This window comes from Vulpes vulpes, chromosome X (genome assembly GCF_048418805.1).
Source record: "Vulpes vulpes isolate BD-2025 chromosome X, VulVul3, whole genome shotgun sequence".
In the NCBI taxonomy this organism is placed as follows: domain Eukaryota; kingdom Metazoa; phylum Chordata; class Mammalia; order Carnivora; family Canidae; genus Vulpes; species Vulpes vulpes.
In genome coordinates, this window is record NC_132796.1 from 4,017,324 (window position 1) to 4,042,941 (window position 25,618).

Below are 25,618 nucleotides of genomic sequence, written 5' to 3' on the forward strand. Positions count from 1 at the left end.
AGTACTCAATGAATCTGCCAACACGCGTGGATATTTCCAGCGCTTACGTTTGGAGTCATCTAGCAGATTACAGAGACAGGCTCCGGGCCATCTTCCCCTTTACGCGGGTCGGTGGGCTCAGTGGGTGCGGGTTCTCGGAGTGGCCGGGAAAGCGGTCCTTCCTTACGACCCAGAGGGGGAAGGCTCCAAGGAACACCGATGACGTGTGGCGCCTTGCAAATGTTGCTGGGTCACCGGTGATGGGTTGATCTGTTTCCCACATCTGGGGGAAAGAGCTAGGGGGTCGCATCCATGCTCTAGACCTGGTGTCCCTCTGTGTCTTCGATGCTGAGGACGACGCTCTGTCCAGCCGTTTAACTTCTCCGCACGTGGTTTCTCTGTTTACAACTGAAGGGCGCTCGCAGGGCCGTTGGGAAGCACCAGGTGAGGCACTGAACACGAGCACAGTGCAACGTCCGACATCGTCTCCTGACCGTGTGCACGGCTTCGAGGAGCTTCACTCCCAGAGGACTCCCGGTCGTGGAAATATCCTCCTGTGACTGGAGCGGATGCTGTAACCAGCCTGCCCTAAGCTGTTTTCTTGGCTCTGAATTCTCACGGGGCCACAGCAGCCTTATTCTTCACATGTGCACACACACGACTCAAATCTCCGGGGGTCACTGCAGCTCAGGTGGGATTTGCAGGCAGCATGTTCCTAGATTGTCGTCCACTAGTTGAAAGCGAAAGCCATAGGGGAGGGAATGCATCACCATATATGACCCGGTTTGGGTCTGAGTCCAAAAGCAATATTTACGTTGCTTCTATGATCGTGTTTTTTTTTTTAAAGATTTATTTATGTATTTGAAAGAGAAAGTGTGTGCACATGATGTGGGCGAGAGGCAGAGGCAGATGATGTGAAGCAGATTCCCCAGTGAGCACCGGGCTCGATCCCATGACCCCGAGATCGCGACCTGAGCCAAGAATCAAGACTTGGATGCCTAACGGACGGAGCCGCCCCGGCGCCCCTTGTAGGCTGCTTGCTACACGCAGCAATTTTGCTCTGTCAGTGGTTTCTACGGTCAAAAAGCCCAAACAAGGGAAAACACAGGGGCGGAAACCCGCTAAGGAGTCAGCCCTGCAAACCTGGAGACTCTAATAACGGAGTACTTGACCTCGATGACGTCTAGTCAAGGTGAAACACTCTTCTTTCCTTGACGGCGTGACATCGGGCATGGAGAGCCCGTAGCATAGAACCACCTGCCCAGTTTGAGACGTTAAGAGTCAAGAAGCCAGATCAAGTTCCCAGCGCACTTAGCATAAAGCTGATGTTCGAAGGACATCCCAGGCATGAGGAGGAACCCAGCTCTGCTGCGTCGTTTCTCTGACCATGAAAAACATGAATAATTTTTGGCCCCTGATGCAGAGGGAAGGAGAAAGTTTGATGTCGCTGCTTAGCGCACTTGCTTCCAAGACCTTCCCGTGTCTATGCTGTGCTGTTTCCTTACGGAGGTCACCCCAAGTCCTTTTCTAAAGACGACGCAATAAAGACCCAGAAAGGCCAACAGAGCCAGCCGACGGATACGGCGAAGTGCCAGGCTCCGTAGTCGATCCTGCTTTGTCTTCTCCAAAGCTCCTCGGCATGGTCGCTCCTTACCTGGAAACTACGACACCGACGTGAAAAGAGGTGACACTCTCCGCGTCCACTAGCTGCCTGTAAACAAGCCCGGCCTTCCTCTCTAATTTCAGAAAATTTGCAGACTATGAGAGCTGCCGTGAGCATCCGTGGGCTCTGGAGCTGCTCTGGTCGCTTGCAGAGATACTTGGCCACCCGGGCCCTGCTCCGCGCGTGGTATTTCTCACAATAGAGATGCATTTGGAAAAGGCTATTCCGGAGCTCTCGGCGTGTGTTCAGGAGCCAATACGAGGAGGCATGCGGCCTGGGAAGAACAGAGAGGGGCTTTGGGCTTTTGGGTCCCTTTCTCGGGTGCAACGGGCGGCGTCCGCAGCGTCTCAAAGGGAGGGCTTGCCAAGGGGGCGGGCCTCCATCAGCACCAGGGCCCACAGGCACCGTCTGCATGCTTCCTCCTGGGGCACCTGGGGATGGCAGGGGGAGCTGTGACTGTGCCAGGTCTCCAGGCCCACGATTCCTGGTGTGTTGCCGCCGCCGCCAGGCTTGATTTGCAGCCTTAATGCTCCCCCGGTGCACCCGAGCAGCTCCCGCAGGCTGCACGAGACACGGCGACTGACACGAGGTGAGATTGAGCCCCTTTAGATGCGACTGCTTCCGTGAACGTCAGGAGCAGGGAGCTGAGCATCCTGTGCATGTGCAGGGCCGAAGGTGGCTCTTCAAGCCTGAGCAGCCCGTCAGCAGCGGGGGTTTCCGAGCGCCTCGCTCTCAGACCCCACAGGGGCAGAAAGAAGAAGCAGCAGCAGAAGAAAATTCCAGAGGCTTTCGGACAGGGCTGACACATGCAGGGTTAAATAAAACCAGGGGTATGGCTGGAAAGCCCGGGGCCGGCCTCCCTTCCCTGTTGAACAGGCCACATTTGCTGCAGCCCCAGAAAGCCGCATTTGTTATGCAGACAGCGTTCATGGTCGGGGGCTGATGGGACGCGGTGGTGCCCGCCACACAATGAATCAGCCCTCTGAATACCCAACTGGGAAGCCACTGGAACCGGGGCGCGGCACACACCCCACCAGGGTTCAAGTACCCCCGGCAGCCATAAGGCCGTGCTTTGTGACCGCAGCTAACTGTGCGCTATTTTTAGGAGCGGGCATTGAGAAAGGAAAGATCGGGACGGGGACAGCCGGGTGGCCAACAACAGGACTCATTTATGATACGGTGGCGGTGGTGGGGGGGTTTGCAGGCCGCTTTCCGAGCCCATTTCCCATGCTCTGGAACGGCCTTTATGTGTTAGGCAATAATTTATTATGGGCCCTCCTGGTGAATGTTGGGAATTTCAGCTATTCTGAGCATGTGCCCTGCAGAGGGAATGAAGGCAAGGCTTCAGTGCACCCAAGAAAGCAAGGCACAGGGCTCTGGGGACGGTGCCTCCGCACCCTTGGTGTCAGCCCGGAGGACCCGGTGACACGGGCCAGCGCCCATTGCTGAGAACGCTGCGTGCGGCAAGCGGGGAGCTCCAAGTGGCCGTGGAGGGCACGTGGATGGTGCCCAGAGGGGCCGAGAGGGCACAGGTTCCCCCACCGAGCCGGGCAGCCTGGCGGCTTCCAGCGTCGTCCGTGCTTCCTCTTGTTCCGGTCCACGGGTGACCCCCTGGGGAGGAAGCCGGCACTCATTCATCAAGCCTTCGTGGGCCTGGCACTGCGTTATGTCCGGGTAACACAGACGCGGCTCTTCTTCTCGAGGGATTCGCATCCCTCCAACAGGCTGTGGGCCCACCCATCCCGGAGGCCCATCGTGTCATCTGTAAAGCCCCGAGGACTTGGTGTCCCGCGTGCTCTCCGTGGGTCGACTCCACCTACAGCATTTCCCCCAAATGCGATTTCCCTCCCATTTTGGGGCATGACGGCAAGGAAAGGCTTCTGCGTCTCCGAATCCCCATTGGAGGCTCAAGGCTTGGTTCTGCTGTAGGAACAGACCCTACGGGTCACAGACAAGCCGTCCGTCTTGCTCCGGGGACGTGAGGTCAGTAGTTGTCATCTCAGTAGGGCTTGGCCTCCTTCAGAAAGGTGCAGCGGAACAGAGACCTCGGAAGGGGATCTCAGGTCGGGGACAGTGCGTCCCGGCTGAGGTTAGCTCTGGTTTGCAAAATCGCCGGAGGTCAGGGCGTTGCTGGCATCTGGGCAGTTGAGGCCTCGTCTTCCGAGGTGCAGACGGCCGCCTTCCGAGCAGGTGGGTCGTCTCCAGGTGAGACCGCGGCTCACACAGCGGATGCTGTTGTGTCCCCGCCAGGCTCAGGGCCTGCCACTGACCAACTGGGCTGCACCGACCGTCCAGAAGCCGTTCTGCAAGGGGCTGACTTCTTCCCAGTGCGCCCCGCAGGCTTCCCGGCTCCCACAGGCACCCACGCTGTCTCTGAGCTTGGGCCACTCACAAACCTGCCTGGGACTGCTGACAACGGGAGAAGATGCGCTAACGACGGCCACCCCGGGCCCGGCCTTTCCGAGGCACGTCCTCCAGGCAGCCTACGGTCAGCAGCCGCTCGGCACGAACGTGTCCGTGGGAAAGAAACACGGAGAAAGGCCCCGAGCGTTCCGTGTGCCGTGGGACTGGGCAAGGCACTTGAAGAGCGTGAGATCTGGGTGCGTGCGCCGAGTCAGAGTCGGGGGTTCCTCGAGGATGCCTCTCCCGCGATCAAGCACATGGGCATCGCCTCTGAAAAGTGAGCCCCGAGGCCTCTCGTCGAGAGGCAGCCCCGCTCTGCCGCTCGGGAAACTGGGGGCGAGAGGGAGCCTGCGAGCGCCGCACGGAGCGCAGGCCTCTTACTCCTCTGGCCATCACGGGCCACCGGCTCAGCGGTGAAGCCATGAGTGGGCTCCTCACGCACGGGATGCCGGACGCAGCTGCGCTTTTCCATGAAGGATGCAAGCACCGTGGGGCCACGAGCACAGGCTTCTCGGCTGCATCCCCGGAACTGTCACCCGGCAACGGGCGGTCTCCACCTCGTTCCACGCTGCGGTGGCTCCTCTTCACGGCTTGCACGGGGACCAGGGGTGCCCACGTCATTCGCGTCCAATGCCGCACATCCCCAGGGGTGCGAGTGCTGGATCATAGCAGCAGACCCAATGCCCGAGCTCAGGGCCGGCCGCCTCGTCCTCCTGGAATCGGATGCCGTGCCTAGGGCGCGGCAGGAGACCGAGGGACTGGCCCTGCGGGGACACCGACCGTAAGACGAGGGACACAAGTGCCGCGAGCAGTCCCTGCTCAAAGGGGCTATGGGCCTCTGCTCGTTGGGGAGCCCACTCAGTCTGCATCAGGCAGCTCGGAGGGTGGGAGCCCCCTGGAGCCTGACCCTGGCTTCACCAGGTCATTCGCTAAGGAGCCGTGATCGACCCTCACCTGCAGGCAGGTAGGCACAGAGCTCCCTGCACCCCAGTTACCCTGACTTCCCGGAGCACGGTCTTGGTCAGGTCAGGTCGGCGCCTCGTGCCCACAGACCGCGGCGTGAAAACGAATGTGCCATCTGTGTAGACATGCCTCTCCTTTCCCACAATCTCTGGAATAATCTCAGAACAGGTCCGTGAGGGAGCGATCGCCCAGGCCCTGAGACAGGCGCCAGGATGGGCGGGAGACGTGGGGCCAGTTCTGGCAAAGAATTAGACGCAAAAGTGAAGGTGGTGGCCTCACTGTCTTCCACATACACCGGCCACAAGCCGGGGGCTCCCTGCTACACCCCCTAAACTTACTAAACCATGACACTGCATCACCTGCGGTTTTATTTTGTCTTTTTTCAAAATTCCTCCACTCGGCAAATGCCTCACCTCCAAAACTCATTCGCCAAGTACCAATTACCCGGGACGTGTTTGCAAGACGTCCGTCATTTCCGTATCTGAGCATCCCTCTGCAAGTTTTATTTCCCTGGTTGATGCTTTCTGTTGTCAGAGAAATGGACCCTTCCGGAACCTTCACTGTGTTGTCTCCCGGGAGGGTGTTCTGACCTCACACACAGACTCCTTCCCATGCAACCAACGATCACTAGGTCACTCCCCTGTCAAAAAATTTGCCTTAAAAAAATTTTGCCTCCCACTTATTAATGTTATAAACCTTTCTTTTCCCATCGCTGTCTTGCCTTGAAGCAAGAAGGAGCAACATGGCAGACGCCTGAATCGTAATATGCTTCCATCACAGCTTCCCCGGCACTTCCCTCAACCAAAGAAAAAAACCCTAAAAACTTTATAAGGAAGACCGTTCGTACATAGGACAAATTGGCCAGCATCTCTTATTAACAGATGTGGGTTTGACGCCAAGGCACTAGTAGGGCTCTGGTGTCCTACCCACTACACGCATCCTCTCTTTCGACGCAGAGTCTGCGTGATGTAAGCACAACACGTCTTGCTCACGTCCATCGGGCGATGTTCAGGGTCTTTTCCCCTAAAGCTCATCCACCATTTAAAGCCTGAACCAAGATGGAACCACGTTCACAAACACTCAGCTCACTGCTCTCGTCCTTTCTAAGACCCCACACCACTTAGGTTGTCAACGTAATGCCATTCCACATTTCATTCACTTCTTCAATACCCGTTTATCAATCATTGAGTATGTGTCCAACCAAAGGCTCAACCCCAGACTCGACCCCATACCAACAGGATGGAACGAGATACTCAATGCCTGGCTCTTAGAGTCTAAAATCTCGAAGCAGAGACACACACAGGCCTTTTTATTAAGATCATGAGTCCCCCTTCAAGGCGAGTGACATCTACTATCTTACATAGGTCACAGCTTCTCTATGTGGAATTCCCAGCAGTGTCTTAAAGAGAGAGAGAAAGGAAAAACCAAAGAAAATGACAAGAATAAGACACTGAGTGAATAATCCCAATTACCGTGTATAGATTCTTTGCAACATCACCCATCTTTCTCTGTTGACAAAAGTCACACAGTGCAGATTTTAGGTATTCCAAACATTCTTTGCTTCTTTGAGTCTCTACCAACTTCCATAGGGGCAGGAGTGTGCACTGCTCTCTTCTGGACACTGGATTAAAGCATCTAATGTATTCTAAAAGCCGAGCATTGCTCACTGGCCCAACTGTGCCACGTTGACTGGCCCTTACCTCCAGCCCACATTCAATACATCCCTCTAATCTGTGGGACTTGTTCCTCAGGATCTTGTCAAATATCCCCACCATCTCCTAGATCTTGTTAGGTAGAAAGATACTCGTTATATTCCTCTCAAAACCCATGGTTTTTCTCAACTTTCTCCTCTTTCTTTCAACCATGATGAAGAACATTTCCAGCAGATGCCCCATTTACGTCTTGAATGTTCTCTCCCTACCTCACCCCCTCCAAGGTTGATTTGCACCAGATTATAGCATCAGCCCATCGGCAGGGCACTGGTCAAATTTCACGCGGGTTACCTGCTTTGTGTGGCGTCACCTCGGTAGACGGGCCTCAGAAGCGATTTGGTGGAGAACAATCCACTGGAGAATCAACCAACATGGAATCAGAACCGTGAATTACCTAAAATAAAACACAACGTAAATCACGACAAGAGAACATAAAACTGCTTGCTCTGGCCGCAAACCTGTATCCTTTGGACCTCGGGCTGGTTGCTGAATATAAGCTGAAAGGTCTGTGTGTCTGCATTTGTAGCTGTGAGCACTGATAACAGATCCCCCAGCCAAATACATCACATTCAGACCTCTTTATTGAGGTACACGTCCAGGGAGGAAATAGAAATTTTGTGTCATTGTTAGAATCTCCCCATTGGGGATCCCTGGGTGGTGCAGCGGTTTGGCGCCTGCCTTTGGCCCGGGGCGCGATCCTGGAGACCCGGGATCGAATCCCACGTCGGGCTCCCGGTGCATGGAGCCTGCTTCTCCCTCTGTCTCTCTCTCTCTCTCTCTCTCTCTCTGTATGTGACTATCATAAAAAAAAAAAAAATTAAAAAAAAAAAGAATCTCCCCATTGCTTGGTCTCTTATTACCCCGTTGTATTTTGCTTTTTTGTGCTATGGAATACTATTACTTTTGTTTTAATTCTGTGACATTACTGGTGAAGCCAATCCAATGGACAGGACCGAAGAGTAGCAGAACACATCACCCCAAAATACGCCACTTTACTATACAGATTATTTTGAGTTGTGGCCACTTGAAAACCAGCAGATGGAGGGAGGGGTTTTCCATGAACTTACCTCATCTACCTAAAGACACTTCATCCCAAAGGAACTCAACTGTTGTCAACGCCCTCCCCAGGACTGTCATCAACCACAAAGACGCTCTCCTGTCACAGGAAAGGAGATTCGACCCCAGGCCCCCGCAAATTTTGCCACAAACTGTCATGCCTCCACCTGTTCTTCCAAGGGCCCAGTCGTCTTTCCTGAACTCATTTACTCTCCCCGCCTACATCCGCTTTCCCTTCGCCTATTCAGATTCCAAACTCTAAAGCCACTTCTTTGGGTTTTCCATTTTTCCCGGGGTATCCCCCATGTATACAGGAGGTAGACGTGTTAATAAATTTGTGTGTGTTTTTCCCTTGTTAACCTGCCTTTTATTACAGGGGTCTCAGAAGAAAACTTGGAACGGTAGAAGGAAAATTATTTTTCTTCCACTACACAATCCTTTATGTAACTGCAGGTAATTACTTTTCCCTGAAACTCTTTTACACAATTTCCTAGTGTTTATAGGATAATAACCTCAGACTAAAAATGAAAACATAATTTCTTGTTTGTTGAGGATGGAACGGTGTGGCCATTGATGACTTTCTTTTAAATGTCTTTGATACTTGACACATCTTGCCTTTGGTACTTGAATGCGATGTACACTTATGCTTAAATTGTTTACACTTTAAAAATCATTAGACTCAAGGATTATCTTTATAGTTACCACCAAAAGCTTGTGAAAAGTTACATTTATGAATCTTGAAGCAGACCAATGTTTTCTTAACACTTTGGCTACTACACTTTTGTTCTTAAAGCCTGTGCTTATCACAGAAAGTAAAACCTAGTTTGCATATAACCTCAGGGTTTTTTTTTAATTTTTATTTATTTATGATAGTCACACAGAGAGAGAGAGAGAGAGAGGCAGAGACACAGGCAGAGGGAGAAGCAGGCTCCATGCACCGGGAGCCTGACGTGGGATTCGATCCCGGGTCTCCAGGATCACGCCCCGGGCCAAAGGCAGGCGCTAAACCGCTGCGCCACCCAGGGATCCCAACCTCAGGGTTTTTTAAAAAAAATATTATCTTAGTTCATAACAAAAGCATTAAACCTTCATTCAATGAATATTTGGTGAGCACCAACTCTGTGTTGATACACATTGTAAGTGAAGGTACAGGGCAGTGATAAGGACAGGTAATGTCATATTCATGCAGCCTATTCATACAATAAACAGATAAGTGAGCAAAAATAATTTATGCCACCATGCTGTTCTGTGTATTGGAGAATGCAAAACAAAGAGATGGGATGGTCACAATGCCCCAGGAGATTCAGAGTGATTCTGAGTTGGCCGGTAGGGGTGATAGTGTCGACAAGTGGTGGGGGAAGGTTCCCCAAGGTTCCCCAGCAGAGATGACACTCAGACTCTCTGGATGATGACAGGGGCCTGGCAGATGCAGAGTCTGGGGAAATGGGCTTGTCAATAATAGGACAGAAGAAAGGACTGTCAGTTGGACAGTCCAACTGAGCAAAGAGGGGAGCAGGAAGAGATGAAGCTCAAGAGGTGAGTAGGGAGCAGTGCCACTGGGAGCCTTGGGGTCTTGGGAACAAGTCTGCATGTTAGCCTGGGCTTGATGGGAAGGCTTCGAGGGTGTTAAGGCGAGATGTATTTTTGCCAAAAATCATTCCATCTGCAGTGTGAACACAGAGTGAGGGAAGTGTGAGAGGAAGCAGCAAGAGACAGACTAATGCACTGGTGTAGGAATGAGAGCTCAAGGCCTTCTGGCTAGAGTGACAGTGGTACCCAGACACAACATAGATGGGGCCAGCAGGACTGAATAATAGATTGTATATGGGATGTGAGGGGAGGAAAAGAATCAGGAGGTCTGATGGGCTTTTTGTATATTTAACATAGATGAGTAGATAGATGATACACAAATGGTAGGTAGATGATAAATAAGTGATTAATAATTTGGTAGGTAGGTAGATCGATGATAGATAATAAATAGTTGATGCATAGGTGGATGAAGGATGGATGGTGGAATGGATACAGGGATAGATAGGATGAACGGATGGTGTAATGGATGGATAGATAAATATATACATAGATAAGATGGATGGATGTATTATAGGTGGATAGATAGATGATAGGGCGAGCTCCCAGTAAGTAATTTGTTATTTCCTTTCTTTATGGTATGTGGATAAAAAATTTCAATGGTTCTCTCCATTTAACAAGAAAGTGACTGAAGAAAATTATTGGCATTTTGACTTGGTCTAAGTGAAGCTAGTTTCAGCTAAATGGCAAACTACTCTGTGAGAAAGTCACTCATTGCTCAAAGAAAGAATGAAAAAGAATAACTTACTTAAATTGAGAGTGTACCCCAATGGGATCCCCCTTTCCACTGACAAATGGCAAAGTGCCAGCTAAAGCCTGAATGTGTGAACGTGGACTGAACCTCATGGCCTTAGAAAAGCAAGTCAGCCCTGAAGAAGACTTTCAGCCACACTGACTTGCTTATCTAGAAAAATCTAGAAAAGATAGACTTTTCTAGGGTCTTTTGAAGGGTACCCTGCTTTGAAGGGTAGCTCACTCTTTTTCTTTCTTTCTTTCTTTCTTTCTTTCTTTCTTTCTTTCTTTCTTTCTTCCTTCCTTTCTTTCTCTTTCTTTCTTCCTTTCCTTTCCTTTCATTTCCTTTCCTTTCCTTTCCTTTCCTTTCCTTTCCTTTCCTTTCCTTTCCTTTCCTTTCCTTTCCTTTCCTTTCCTTTCCCTTCCCTTCCCTTCCCTTCCCTTCCCTTCCCTTCCCTTCCCTTCCCTTCCCTTCCTTTCCTTTCCATCCTTTCCTTTCCTTTCCTTTCCTTTCCTTTCCTTTCCTTTCCTTTCCTTTCCTTTCCTTTCCTTTCCTTTCCCTCTTGTTCTCCTCTTATTTTCTCTCTTTTTTATTTTACTATAAATATCTTTGAATTCCTCCAGAACCTAACTTTAGATTTTTCACAAGTTGGGTGCAAGACACTGTGCTCCTAGCACAATTTGACAGAGTGTGGTGTCTGGGGTTGAGTCCTGCAGGAAGCCGACTTAGAGGGTGATTAACAAGCACAAGGTTTATCAGGATCAACATGTGTGAAAAGAAAGGGACACAAGCAAGATTGCGGACAGGGTGAGGTTAAGAGCACGGAATATAGGATCCTTCTGAAAGCTGGAAAGACAAGGACATAGATTCTTCCTCATGTCTCCAGAAAATACACAGCCTTGCCAGCACTGTGCATCAGACGTCTGACCTTCAGAATGGAGAGCCTGCTTCTCCCTCTCTGCGGCTCCCTCTGCTTATGTTCTCTGTCAAATAAATGAAATATTAAAACAAATAAGAACAGGGTGGATCACCATAGTAGCTACTCTGAATTCCCTTCTGTGGGAAGAGAAGTACCCGCCCCTAGAATCATAATCAGATTATGCAAAGTGCAGAGGGGTCAGACAAGTGGGGACTGCAGGCAGGCTACCTGGACTTTCTCTGAAACATGTATTTAGAAGAAGGTCTCAGCTTACCCAGTTTTGCATACCCTACTGAGAAATATGAAACCTGAAAGGTGATCATCGTCTCCTTCCAGAGTAAAGATTATTTATTTATTCCTGAGAACTTGTTTATTTATTCCTGAGTCAGTAGAATTGGCCATCTGCAGTAGGCTCACAAAATGGTAACTCCCAAATATTCAATCCTGTTCAAGAGGATTTCCAGCAAATCCCATTTCTTCCATCTCAGCTACATTTATAGGATTGGCTGTAGGGTCGTAGACAGGATTCGTGTGGCCTGTCCCTTCTTTTGCTCTTGAGAAGAGCCACAGCTCCACTGTCCAGGACATCTGAGAACCATAATGCCATCTCTGGGAATCAGAGAGCCCGACTGGTAGTCAGGAGGACCACGTCCATGAATCTAGAGGCATGTATCTTCTCTTACACGTTCATTAATGAGCCCCTCTCACATTCTAGGCACTCTTCCTGGCTTCTATTATTTAGTTATTGCTGTGTGACAAATCATCCCTGAACACAGCCACTGAAAACATCAAACACTGATTATCTCACAGCTTCTGTGGGTGGACAGGCCAGATGTGGCTTGGCTGGGTTCCTCTGGCTCAAGGTATCTGATAGGCTTGCAGCCCCTCTGTTGGTCAGGGCTGCCGTCCTATCTGTGGCCCACTCGTGTTGTAGGTGAGCCTTGGTCTCTTCTTTCCTGAGCCTCTCTCTACATAGGGTTTCCTCACAGCATGGCGGCTGGGGTCCCTCAGGGCAGGTGCACGCACAGTAGGTTGTGTTGTAGGAGAGGAACGTGCAGTTAGGGAACCTGACCTGAATACTTAGAATGGGTGGTCAGCCTCTCTGATCTACCCTCTCATGGAAGACATAATGAATGAAGTAATGGCGAGTAAGCAAACCGGCTCCTTACCTGAGAGGAGGACACAATCTCTGCCTTCCAAGGCTATTAGCTACACAAACATCCCTGAAAGACATTCCAGATGGAAAGCTGTCAGTACCTCTGCTTGTAATACATGCAAAAATGCAAGAGACTCCAGAAGAATGCTCTCCCCACATCTTTTTAATATGACGTCTTGAATAAACAATCCAATTATTGAGAGGTATAATAGAGCCTATAATATGTCAAAAAGTGAGACACAATGAATCTCAGTCCCCTGGGGGACATGAGGTGAGAAACTCCCCAAGGGTGAGTCTCCTTCCTGGAAATTAGACCTTTGCTATTCACACCATTATGTTTAAGTCCTGCTTTCAACCTTTCCAGCACAATCCTAAAAGAAAATTGATCTTCAGACAACTCAGGTGCTTTCAACTGTGAGTCATCTTGACCATGTGAATTGTGAAGTTAATTGCTACCATAACCTCCCTGAAAAGAAGTGAAGTACCGTGATTCAACACCATTAGCAATCCCAAACCAAGGTCATATTCCTTGCGAGAGTGCCTGCCTTCTGGACCATAAGAAGGCCCTGAATGGAAGACCATTATGGTACCAAACGTGACACTTTTTACAACATTAGAGATGCCTGAGGGGTAGAAATTGAAAATAGTTTTGTTTTAATTAGGTTCAAAATGGGTGTGTGTTTGTGTGCATGTGTGTTTATGAGCAAGTGTTTATCAGCAAGTTCCTACCTTATCGACCAAAATATCCAAAAGGATATTTTGACTTTTCGAGTCAAAAGGATATTATGGACTTCATGATTACTTAAGGGCAGTCAAACTGTGGACCAGGAAGAATAAAGAAGAGGAAAGATGGAAAGTTTCCTGGCCAATACGGTAAAACATTGTATTGTGCCTTTCATTTTTCTATTCGGTGAGTTTCCACAAATTATCTCAACATCCTTACCTGATGGCCACAGAATGGAGTAAAGAATTCAGTGTAAAACAAGTTATATTTTATAGTTTATGAATCAGTGGAGCATATGACTGTTTCTGGATTCTAGACTTCTGTGTGTGTGTGTGTGTGTGTAATCTAAAACAGAAAAAGACGGAGAGATGGAGAGATGGGGGGTAGGGGAAGAGACTCTAAGGAAGGGCAGGAAGCCATATGTCATTCTTGACAGTCACCTCATCTGAGTTTTCGGGAACAAGCTACAGATCTGACAATGGGTGAGATGTGGCCAGTAAAAAGGAAGCATTTATCCAGATTTTTGGAAGTGTTCACCATGTGGCCCTGTTGGGTACATCACAGACGGTATAATCTCTGGTGCCTCTGACAGAAACCATTTGCGCTCTATTGGATTGGGGAAATAATGTCCAACCTAAATCAAGAGTTAGCTATGGAGAAGGAAACCATTATTAAACTTTAAGAAGAATTATACCAAAACAAAGAACTCTGCAACTTTAAGAGACTTCCCCTAAAGGTAACTGTATCTTATTTTATTTTTTTTCCCCTAAAGGTAATTTTAGTGGCCACGCTCCTAAGCACAGTCATGGTAGCCCACACGCTACACTACACATTGGTGATGGTGCCAAATTATCAAAGGAAATCACTGGGCCATATGCAATGGAAAATTTGAATAAAAATGATGTGTCTCTGGCTCCAGATAGAGAACTGAAAAGTATCTGCTCTCACTGCCGTAGCTATGCTCAAGCGGGCTGAGATGATCCCTGCACTGTGCTATTCACACCCTCACATAATCCTGATCTACACTGTACCAGGACTGGTTTGTACGGCCAGTAGGACTCTACTGTGTGTGCAGGGCTGGTGTATGCGTCCCAAAGTTAGGTTGTAAAATACACTACGGTTTTCTCTTTGGTTCTCTTGTCTTGGTTCACTCATTCTGCAGAAAGCCAGTGGCTGTCCTGTGAGCCCAGTGGAGCAGGATGCATGGTTTAGAGCTGAGGCTTCTTCTGACACATCATAAGGACTGAAGACGTGCAGCTAACAGCCATGCGAGTGAGCCATCAACATGCACGTCCTCCAGCCCCACTCAAGCCTTCAAAGCACCGCAGCCCCAGCTGACAACATGAGGTACCCTGAGCCACAAATACTCAGCTCAGCCCCTGATGGATTTCTGAGCCATGGAAGCTGTGAGACCGTGAATGTGCGTTACTGTGAGATGCTACATTTTGTGTGCATTTGTTACACGGCATTGGATGCCTGAGTAATATACATGCCAACGCCATCTTCCACTGTGGGAACAAAAGGAAAATATGGAGACTATGGCTGAGATGAGAAGCATCCAGTCCAAAAATGTCGACACGGTTTGTTTGACGCCGGTGTTGAATGGGATCGGTGTCAAGGACATTGATAGTACACTGCTATGATACATCTCATTCCCTGGCAACTCGTCAGGTACCATAATCTCATTCTTGCAGAGATTATAGTCAATATGTTAAAATACAGAATCTTCCTAGATGATCGTATTAAAGCATAAAAGAGTTCGGTTTTTTCATTCTTACACTTCCATGTTCATATTTGAGAAAAAGATGTAATTAATCAGATTTATGCTTGCACCAGACAAGCTTATTCTAAGGTTTACAAGCAGAGAAAACTGCAAAAAAAAAAAAAAAAAAAGTCAGTAAAGTTCAGGGAAAGAAATTCAGGTAATTAAAGGGGGAAATGATGCCTCACAGGTATTAAATCATATTTTAAGCAATAGTAATAAATATACAGTTGACTCATGAACAACATGGGTTTGAATTACATGGGTCCCCCTTATATATTATAATATATATATAATACCCCCTTATGGCATTTTTCAATGAATATACTCAATAATTATTTGTGTATAGTATGTAATGTACAGGTATATTTGTACATGGCATTTGTATATAATATATATTGAATATTACAATATACATTGACTATATCAATAAATATACAATAAACAAATGTTTACAGTACTATAAATGATTTTCTCTTCCTTATGATTTTCTTAATCACATTTTCTTTTCTCTGGCTTATTTTATTGTAAGAATATAGTGTACAGTAATACAACATACAAACTCTGTGTTGATCGACTGATTATATATTACGGTAAGGCTTCCGGTCAACAGTGGGCTATTAGTAGTTACATTTTCGACTTTTCGAGTCAAAAGTCATAGGTGGATTTTTGACAGTATGGGGGACTGGCACCCTGAACCCCCCATGTTGTTCGAGGGTCAACTGTAGTTTGCTTCTGGCTCACAGGCTGTGACAAGACTACTTAGGAAATGATAGTTTATAGCAATGAAATTTGGATATAATTTAAATGTCTATGGGTGGAATAATGGTTCCGTGAATTACGGTATATGTTCTCAATAAAGTGCGTGTAAGCATTTAAAAGGATGAATCATCTCAGTATAATTATGGATCCATCTTCCAGGGATCCTTTATGTGGCTAAATTAAGATTTAAAACAGGTGACCTAGAGATGTTGCATGTGATTAGCTGGTACACTGTACCCTTGTTCCTACGAAAACAGCCGTGAGCCTCACAGTGACGACTCTTTCCTAGGGCATTTGATTGTGAAGTGGCCTGAAGCATGATGTAGTGGAAGTGTGGGCTTGTGAGGCGATTATTTCAGTGGCTGAATTAAACCAGACTCTTTTCAGAAGAATTCAAAATGAACATGGCTAAACGTGCAAAATAAACACAGGATCTTCAGACATAACGACGTCTAGCTTTGAAGCATGGTTTGAAGATGTTCACGAGGCCTTCCTTTCTACGTATTCAAATGCAATACTACAACTCCAAGATCAATAGCACATTTGGCTATCAAACCAGTCTTGCGATAAACAGGGTAAGACTCTCTCTCTCTCTTTTTAAGTACCTAGGGAAGAGAGTAGAAATGTATATTGATTTTTTTTAAAATGCATCCCTCCTCCTTAAAGTTCAAGACTGTAAAGTATTCGGCTCTAAAGCTATGATCCCCTCATTGTTCATAGAGCATCTATTGATATGGTTTTAGTCCTAACTCTTTTTTCTTATAATTTCTCAAAAAAAAAAAAAAAAGACAAAATGTTTACCCATTTAGAGGGTGCTATACAAAAGACTAGGATTATCTTGACAGACATCCTGATAGGGCTACTTAGAAAGTCGCACCACCGGTTAATTGGGGTATGATAGAAAGAACCACATTTTACAAAATCGCATACCCCGAAACAGCTCTGGCCTCTGAAACAGTGAGTTGATTGAATTTTCTTCTTCCAGATTTCAGGGTCCATCTGAAATAGTCCTCCCCACTCTGCCTTTCAAAGTATTACATGCTGACCTTCAAACTCACATGATTTCCAAATGCGACCAAATCATGGTAAATCCGCATTCCTTCTTATCTTTAATGGAAGAAACACCCCAATTCTCAGTAGAACAAAAGGAAACGAAAATGGCCAGCGCGGCAAACAATTCTCCGTGTTAGTTACTCGGCATAACCGTTAGTGATCATATTGCAACACTGGCTGTCAGGTGTCGGGACAAATACGCAGTATTTCTTCTGGCTGGTCCCTGCAAACTCTGGAAAAGCTACTTCTTGGCTACGGTGAAAGGCCTCAGCATTCACTAGGACCCCCCTTCCCACCACTTAAACTTGATTTTCCACTGTAAGGTGAAGGATGCTCAGACAACATCACATTAATTTCGGTGGACACTAAATTTTATCTAATTCAGCAAGCAAGCCTCTGTTAATTAGGCCTCCCCGGACGAGTGATGGCATGAGAGCCCCGGACTGTCACTGATCGATACTCACAACTCAAGCAGCTATGGTGGTCAATTACTCGAGCTTCTGAGTAAGAAAGAGGGTCCTATTCTTGGGAGCGACCCATCCACGCCTACAATCACAATTCGCTGGCGCCTTGCCCCCGAGGCCTCCGGTTGCATCCAAATAGCATCTCTGCGTCTTCCTCTCCTTCTCTGCCGGCAGGAAGAACGGCCAGGGGGAAGCACGGTCCCTGCCAGCACCTCCGACAGGGCTCATGCCTTCCAGCCTTGAGCCTGATGGATGGGGAAGTCAAGCTGCTGACACAGCCTGTGAAGATCTGGTGTTTGATCCCAGGGACGCAAGCCTTGTTTGATGAGGTCGCGGGAGAATAAGTACACGCAGCCTGATTTAATGTAATCCCGCTCTGCAGTGACTTCCAAAGAACAGGGTATTTTTTTTTTAATTTTTATTTATTTATGATAGGAACACAGTGAGAGAGAGAGGCAGAGACACAGGCAGAGGGAGAAGCAGGCTCCATGCACCGGAAGCCCGACGTGGGATTAGATCCCAGGTCTCCAGGATCGCGCCCTGGGCCAAAGGCAGGCGCCAAACCACTGCGCCACCCAGGGATCCCAAAAGAACAGGGTATTAAGAGCCCACACAATAGCATCTCCTTCCTTCCTCGTGGGCCTTTCTCTGCCAAGAACCCTCCGCATGTGTCTTCGGGGCGGGACACTACCCAGGCCGAGGGTGTACATAGTCACACCGCTATTAGGTGGCCGACCTGGGTTTCCCAGGAGACTCTGACATTTCTGTAGGGAAACAATGCAACGAGGAGGAAATATGTTTCCGCGACACAAGGCAAATTACCACTGGATGGGAGAAGGAGCACATTTCGGAAAAGTAGGGTGGGAAGGGGCGAGGGAGAGGCCAATGCTAACAGGCTGAAAGGATCGTGTATTTACATCGCCTTTGCCAATGGGAGAAAGAGCCGTGGCCGCCCATCACGGGCTCTGGTGCTTTGTGACAGGCGATTTTCTCTGTCAGGTCTAACTTGTTTTGTGGACACCAGCACCTTCAAGGTCTCCCCTCGAAGTCTTTTCTAAAAAGGAAGAGACTGTGGTCTGAATAACCACCCACGGTAGGTTAATATGAGTCTCTTCAGACTTAATCTCAAGCATGCAGAAATCCTTTTTTGTGTGGCCACGATTAATTAAATCGTGTTAGGAGGTGGCCATAGGTGCTTTCCCGGTGGAGAATTCGGTTCGAAAGTGAGAGATTTGCAAAAATGTGGCGGTCTTCTACAAGAGGACATGACAGGAGAAGGAAAAATGTAGGAGTGATGGAAAGATGTAAGGTATGTGGAGGTAACATGGGGATTGACGGATACAGTATTGGGTTTTCCACAGAATCTCATGATGCGCAGAAGACCAGAAATGGGTTCATGTGTTTGTGTGCATTGCCATCAATAATAATAGTGTCCTGGATAATCATGGAAAAGAGCCTGCACTTGATGTGTTTCAGCCTAAAGAGCACCTTGGCTTCCGTATTCTCACTCAAGTCCCCACAGGGATCCTATGAAGAAGACAAACTATGGAACCCGCTTAACACATCGGAAACTGAAGCTCACGGAGTGTGAGTGGGGGGCCCCCAGCCTCCTCCAACCACCACGAGGTCCAGGCTGAGATCACACCCTCCGAACCCTATTGGGCTTCACCATCCTCTTCTGTAAAAGGAACATCGAAATGCTGGTCAATGGTGGGAAGACTTAATCCATTTCACAGATGGAGAAACTGAATCATGGAGCACTTGAGTAAATGAGGGAAGACCACATAGGGGTGCACTGTGGGCAGTCTGGGCGCTCCAGAGTCTATATGTGCCCTTCGTCTCCACACCAGGCTCAGTGACAGCAGCTCACAGATGAGGGACGACGTCAGGAGGGTACAGCCCGTGGGAAATGGTGAGACAAGAGGAAAGAGCCCCAAGCTGACCTTGGAGCCATGGAGCAGCATCAAAGACAGGGATGAGACCTCGGCCTGTCAACCGTCAATCAAATGAAACTCACCTGATATTCTTGATCCGGGTCAGAATCTACCATTTAACCGAAACTTTGGTGCACCAACAAGCACTCGATTAAGGGACGTAGTTGTAAGAGGGAACAGGTCCGTGGGACATTTACATCTTCCTTCAGTGGGAATCTGTACAGAAGAGAAGTGGGAAATCCGGACTAAGGCAAAGCAAAGATGAAATGGAGTTTTCAGGTTTCAGGCGATAAAACACACCACACCCACCAACCTCATCGCTTCTAAGGAACACGTGCTTTGCGAGTAAGCCCCGTGAACCAGAAAAGAAAGGCGGGTTAGGGACTGCGGGAGGGAAAGCGCGGCCCCTTTGGAAACACCGCCTTATGGGAATTTAGGCTTATCCCCCCTTTCTCTCTTATGAACATGATAATTCCTGAAACTGTGATAAGAGATTTACATATCTCCGAGCTTGATGCATTTCTTCACCGGTGGAGGAAACGGGACAATCCTATTTTACACCGCTGAGAAATTTATAAAGGTAGAAGATAAGAAAAATAGGCCGGAGCGTCTGAGACACACAGATTAACAGTCTGCATCGATCAGTTCGCCAGATAATCGCACAACCGTTGGTGTCCCTCTGTGCAGCAGCGGCTTCGAGGTAAATAATATTGATGCCTCTTCTTTAGTGATATTTTAATTATATTCGTGAGAATGACGCTCGCGGGGCCAACATATGGTAATTTAATCCGGGCGGGGGAGGAATGCTTTTGTTATCTCAATATTAAGATCAGTATTTTTTCCGTTGATGAATTTTGGTGTTAGAGGCGGTCGATGTAGCATGGAAATTTAGAAAATTGTTTGAGATGGCGTGATGGGAAAGGCTCCAGATTAATGGCATATAAGCAGAGAGAGTATGGGGCGCCTGGGGTGGGGCGCAGTGGGTGAAGCACCCGCCTTCCGCTCAGGTCGTGATCTCAGGGTCCTGGGATCTGGCCCCACGTGACGCTCCTGCTAGGGAGCCTGCTTCTCTCTCTCCCTCTGCTTCTGCTCTCTTGCTCGCTCACTCTCTCTTAAATCCATAACATCTTGGAAAAAAAAAAAAAGGAGGAAAGAGGAGCAAGCTAACTGCGAGCTGGACACATGCAGACAGGAGGCGTGACAGCAGACATGTACGCACGTGGCCATCAGTAATTAGTGAAGAATTCAGGCAATGGGATGCTTCTCACTTTGCTTTGAGTTTGTAGCTCCGACCAAAGCTCCCTCGGAGTTGGAAGGATCATGGGATCCTGTAGGAACCTGCGGACGTGGATGAAGTCTCTGTGTTTCCTTGAGTTCTTGGAAAAGACACCTCACTTCACGGGGAGCCCCACCAAGTCCTGTAGGACCTTTACGACATTCCTCTACCCACAAAGAGCAGGAGCGTCTCCCTCGGTTGTGATAATGAACATCTCCCGATGTTGCCGAGTGTTCTCTGGGGGCAAAAGTGAGCCCTGGTGGAGAATCAACATTTGATTCAACCAACAATAGTTTGATTGAACCCATATTTCATATGTGTTTCCCATGCACTGCTGTGTTAGGAGCCAAGCAGGCAGGGTGTAAACCAAAGCGATCTTCTGGTCCTCACCGTCCAGGGAGGAGGTGGAAGGGGGGACCAAGCGATTGCAGAAGTATTCACACATCACAAATTATCATAAGGTCTGTGAATGAAATACAAGAATCTGAGAGTTTGAGAAGGATCGAGTGGCGGAAGGAGAAACCTGGGAAGAGCTTTCCAAGTGAAGGACAGTTGGTTGTTGGAGGATGGATGGAAGTTTCTGGAGACGAAGAGAAGGGCATCCAGCCTGGGGGACGGTCTGCTTGAGGGTCCTAAGGGCAGGAAGAGACAAGCACAGGTAACAGGATGAAACAGGGTCAGGGGGGCACGAGAGCCAAAGAGCCCAGGGAACTCAGGAGCCCAGCTGTGCACAGCCAGAGACCGCGGCATGAGTTCTGTGTTTCATCCTAAGGTCGGGGGTCAGCCAGAGGTGATGCGTGAGTCGAAGACTTCCACGGTGCACTGGTGCCTCGGGGGGAGCACTGAGAGGCGGGGGGCGGGGCATGGACCCTCGCAGCAGCCCCGACGGGAGGGTGGTGCAGCAAAGCCGGTGAGGCGGGTGCACGGGTCCTGCGGTGCAAACAGCAGAGAGGTCGGGGCACCTGCCCGCCTGCTCCCAAGGCGCGGCCTGCTTCCCCGGCCCCGGTGCCCGGCCTGTGCTTGCTCCCCTCGGCACCGACCACGTCCAACGTGCAACGGACCCCGGGCTTACTTTCCTTCCTGTGTGTCTCCCTTCCTGAAGCCCTCCCAGCCTCACCCCAGCCTCAAAGCGGGGGCATGGCGGGAGGAAGTGAGGAAACACCTGGGGACAGATGTGAGTCTGGGGGGGGCGCGAGGGCCGCCTGCAGGCAGCAGGTGCGCGCTGGAGCCGCAGGTGCCCGGTCAGCAGGCAGAACGAGCGGGGGAGGCTGGAGCCAGCTCGGCCGGAGGGACAAGCCAACAGCGAGGCCCCTAACGTGTGAGGCGGAAATGCCCCTGCGCCTCGTGTCCGTCGGGGGACGCGCAGCGGCGTTTTTCTCGAGAAGCCTGGACTGGCAATATGACCTAGGGGTTCTGTTTGCACAGCGTCCCAGGGACACGGAGACGGTGGCAGGCCGAGGACGCCACTCGGGACCGGCCGGGCGGTGACAAAGGGGAGGAAGGGACGCCGACCGGGAGCTGTCGGGAAGGGTGCCCATCGCAGGTCCGCACATTTTTCCGTCTTTTACCAACCAGCTCAGCTTACGTGGGCACGGAAAGCGCTGCTTCCACTTACAGGGCGCTCAAGGAAGCGCCTGGTTTGGCGGCTGGCCCCTCTTGCCACCCTGGTCACCGGCTGGTCCCCAATGGGCTGGTGCAGCCAGGGGGCCCGTGCACAGGCAGGCCAGGCAGGGTCACCGCACGCGGGCCCCCTGCGCTCCCTCCTGGGGTGGCAGGGAGGAGGGGCACAGCTGCGGGGGCCTGGCGGGCCGGGGTCTCGGCAGCCCAGCGCTCAGGCCGCGCATGGGGGCCTGGCCACGCGTGTGTGCGAGAGCGGCCGCCTCACAGTGGCACGGGCTGCGGGCAGAGGAGGCGGCTGCGTGAGGACCAGAGCCACCGGCTGCAGCAGACGACCACTGACGGTGTGTCCTCTCCGGGGACAGAACCGAGTCACAGCCTCGTCCGTCAAGGCGAGCCTGCCTGCCCGGACATCAGCGGCGCCTGCCCGCACCTGCAGCGGCCGCGCTGCACCTGCCCTCACGCCCACGGGGGAGCACGTGGCTGAAAGGCCCAAGCACCCCCCCCCACACACACACACACGTGAAAACGTCCGCGTCTCTATCCCAAGATGCTGGGAAGCATTTGTTAATGAGCGGAGTCAAGGGAAAGTCGCTAAATTTGACTACGGGAAAATATGTTCACGAACGGAAGAGCCAAAACGATGGGACGCGCTCCATTTAGGGAAAGGAAGTCGGAAAAAAATTTTTGAAATTATGAAGACAAAAGAAAGCCACGGCCTAAATGAGGAGCAGCGTCTAGCAGAGCAATGTTTTTAGAGTCAGGGGAATGTGGCTCCAACAAATCCATCGTTTGCGGGTGGCGTGAGCATCTATCTGGATCCCCAGGCCCCTCAGGTAGAAAAGGAAACTGGCAAGTTCTACTTTAGCAAGTTTTATAAGCATCAAATAGGAGAATATTTATCAAAGTACTTAATAGCATGCCACGGCATGTGCTTAATGCCCAGGATATTTTAGTCGCTCATCTGCAAATGTTTCAACTATTTTTATTTTTTATTCTCACGTCTCGAGAATACTGGTGGATACGGCCATTTACCATATAATATTTTTCACACCTTGGCCAAACTCTAGGCACACTCTCTATTAGAAAACCTATAAAAATTTCATAAATATGAAATTAAAGCCTGCAGGAATGTAAATTTTATTCTGCGGTTATGATGTGTGCCTCCAGGAAATGACCCTTGATATGCATAAAGCTGCACCACACTTATGCTCTGATTTTCATGCCTGGATAGCAGATAGTGGAAATAAAGCTACCCCCTCTCTCTCTTTCTTCTAAAATTGCCGAAATAAGGGAGGGTTATAATAACGACAGCAGGAAAAAAAAAAAAAAGAAAAAATAATAATAATAAAAAATAACGACAGTGGCTCTCAAGCAGGTTTATGTCCGTTATTGTCGTTAGGCACAACGGTGGCTCTCTGGGCTACTCAAAATTAGTCAAGTCAGTGGCGTTAAAACTACGGATGTCAACCTCACCTTGAATAAACGTATGATTGAAGGAGTGCATTGAGTCTTCCAGCACGTTTGAAGCACCTTATAGTTTTCAACACTCAAATCCAAGGACACAAAGATGAGCAAGAAATATCCGCCAGCCTCAGAGAGAGAATGGTTGGGTCGCAGAGCCATAGCTTGAAGCAAAGCATTGCAAAGCAGTGCGAGCAGAGCTAATCTTCCCAGAGGCGGAGACATAAGAGAAGGGCACATCCTTGTTGGCCCAGTTGCTGGACACGTGTTTGGCGTTTTGGACACGAAGAGAACGGAGCCTATAAGGTCTGTATGTGGTCTCGTAACTTGTGGCCAAGCCCCGCCAAATGCTGGCCCACTGCTCTTTGCCCTGCCCATGAGCTCATCTCTTTTGTCAGCCATCCATCCAGGGCACTGGCATGACTACAAGCGCCATCGTGAAATGTTTCTTAGCAGACAAGGTGGGCTAAGACCAGGTGGTGGGGGGGTCCCTCTCACGCTACTTTCCTACCTATACCCCAGAGTTCCTCAACAATACCTGCACCAAGCTGCCTTCTTTACAACAAATGGAATTCCTTCTTTTTTTTTTTTTTTTTAATTTTTATTTATTTATGATAGTCACAGAGAGAGAGAGAGAGGCAGAGACACAGGCAGAGGGAGAAGCAGGCTCCATGCACCGGGAGCCTGACGTGGGATTCGATCCCGGGTCTCCAGGATCGCGCCCTGGGCCAAAGGCAGGCGCCAAACCGCTGCGCCACCCAGGGATCCCCTGGAATTCCTTCTTTATCTTGGCCTAACACTGTATACCATAAGCTACCACAACCAGATTTTGAAAATGAAGCAATACGATGCCTTCGCCGGGCTATCATGGAGAAAGGCAAGGAAAAATTGTCCCATAGAAGAGTATGTATCCCACCGTATTGAGAAATAGGCGTGAAAACACAAGCGTACATGAGGATGCTAAGATGCTGGTGCCTCCTTAGGATGCACAGGCCTGAGTTTAGGAGGAGATCAGAAGATATTACTAAGGGAGAACGTGCGCTGGGAGGAGTACAACGCAGAAGGCACTCATAACAACTAGCATTAAGATAAGGACCGCCATGTGGTGGTAAGAGGGGAAAAAAACATGGAAATAATGGCAAATAAATTTAGGCTAATGTGCTGAGACAAATCATAGGCTGCCCAAGGGGAGAAATCAAGACAGGCTGGTGTTGCCTCACACGAGCTTGGGCTGGCCCTGTCTAGAAGCACAGTATCGAATGTCCTTCTCAGCTGGTGTTCGTGATTTACCACTCCCTTTTCCCTACCGTATCCCTACATACTCTCCCCCATCCTTCATCCTCTCAGACGTGCTAAACTATCACAGAACACGTAGTCCTATGTGGAAACCCCTCTGTATGTTAAGAGAATTCCAACATGGTGAGTGGACGTCATACTAGTGAGATGGTTTTCCATGATGGTGCTCAAGCTTTGGCAAAATCCTAGACAAAACCGAGTACAGTTGACCTTTGCACAACACGGGGGATAGGGGGATAAGCCCTGACTTTTGTTTGCACAGTCAAAAATCCATGTGTGACTTCTGACTCCCCCAAAACCTAAGTACTAATAGCTTACTGTTGAAGTCAAGACCTACAGAAGTCCTGCCGGTAACATCAACAGCAGAGTCACTGTATGTATGGTGTACTGTATTCTTAAAATAGAGTGAGCCAGAGGGGGGTAAAAAAACGATGTGATTGGGAAAATCCTAAGGAAGACAAAAGGCATTGATGGCATTGTACTGTATTTATCAAAAACAATGCACATGTAAAATAAAAAAAAAAAAACAATGCACATGTAATGGACTGGCGCGGTGCAAACTCGTGTCATTTCAAGGGTCAGCTACGTAATTTAATGATACATGCGTCAAGAAAATCATTGTTTTAACACTGTGAGGGGAAAAAGTACTTGAATTTACAGAGGAAATAGAGTTCCATCGTAGGGGTGTATGATTATAAAAAGTTTTTTTTTTTTTTTTTAATGTACCAGGGTAGCTAGGAGAGCTTCTGAAAACCATGCAGGATTTGGGGGTCATTCTTTGCTGTGGGGCTGCCTATGGGTTCCAGCATGTCATGCAGAGCGAACCCAACCTCCAATGCCTAAGGGCTGCCATTTGTTGCAGCTGCTAAAAATGCTCCCCACCCCCGCCAAGGTTCCCAAATGCTCCATAAGGGGGCATTCAGAATTATGAGAACTCCCAGAAGTCCTTGGAGTTAGTTAATTATTAAGTGAGCAACCGTTGACCTCTGAGAGGATGAAGGATGGGGGAGAGTATGTAGGGATACGGTAGGGAAAAGGGAGTGGTAAATCACGAACACCAGCTGAGGCTCAGGATTTAGGTATTGGGCCTAAATC

At 49.0% G+C, this 25,618-nt stretch overlaps 1 long non-coding RNA gene across 1 annotated transcript in view; it reads right to left on the minus strand.

Moving 5' to 3' along the window:
- LOC112932362 (uncharacterized) overlaps nucleotides 1-25,618 on the minus strand; it is a 444,049-nt gene that overhangs the window by 305,376 nt on the left and 113,055 nt on the right. The window contains exon 4 of the long non-coding RNA XR_011998172.1: nucleotides 7,012-7,114. This is a non-coding gene — a long non-coding RNA (uncharacterized lncRNA). The remainder of the gene's footprint in view (nucleotides 1-7,011; nucleotides 7,115-25,618) is intronic.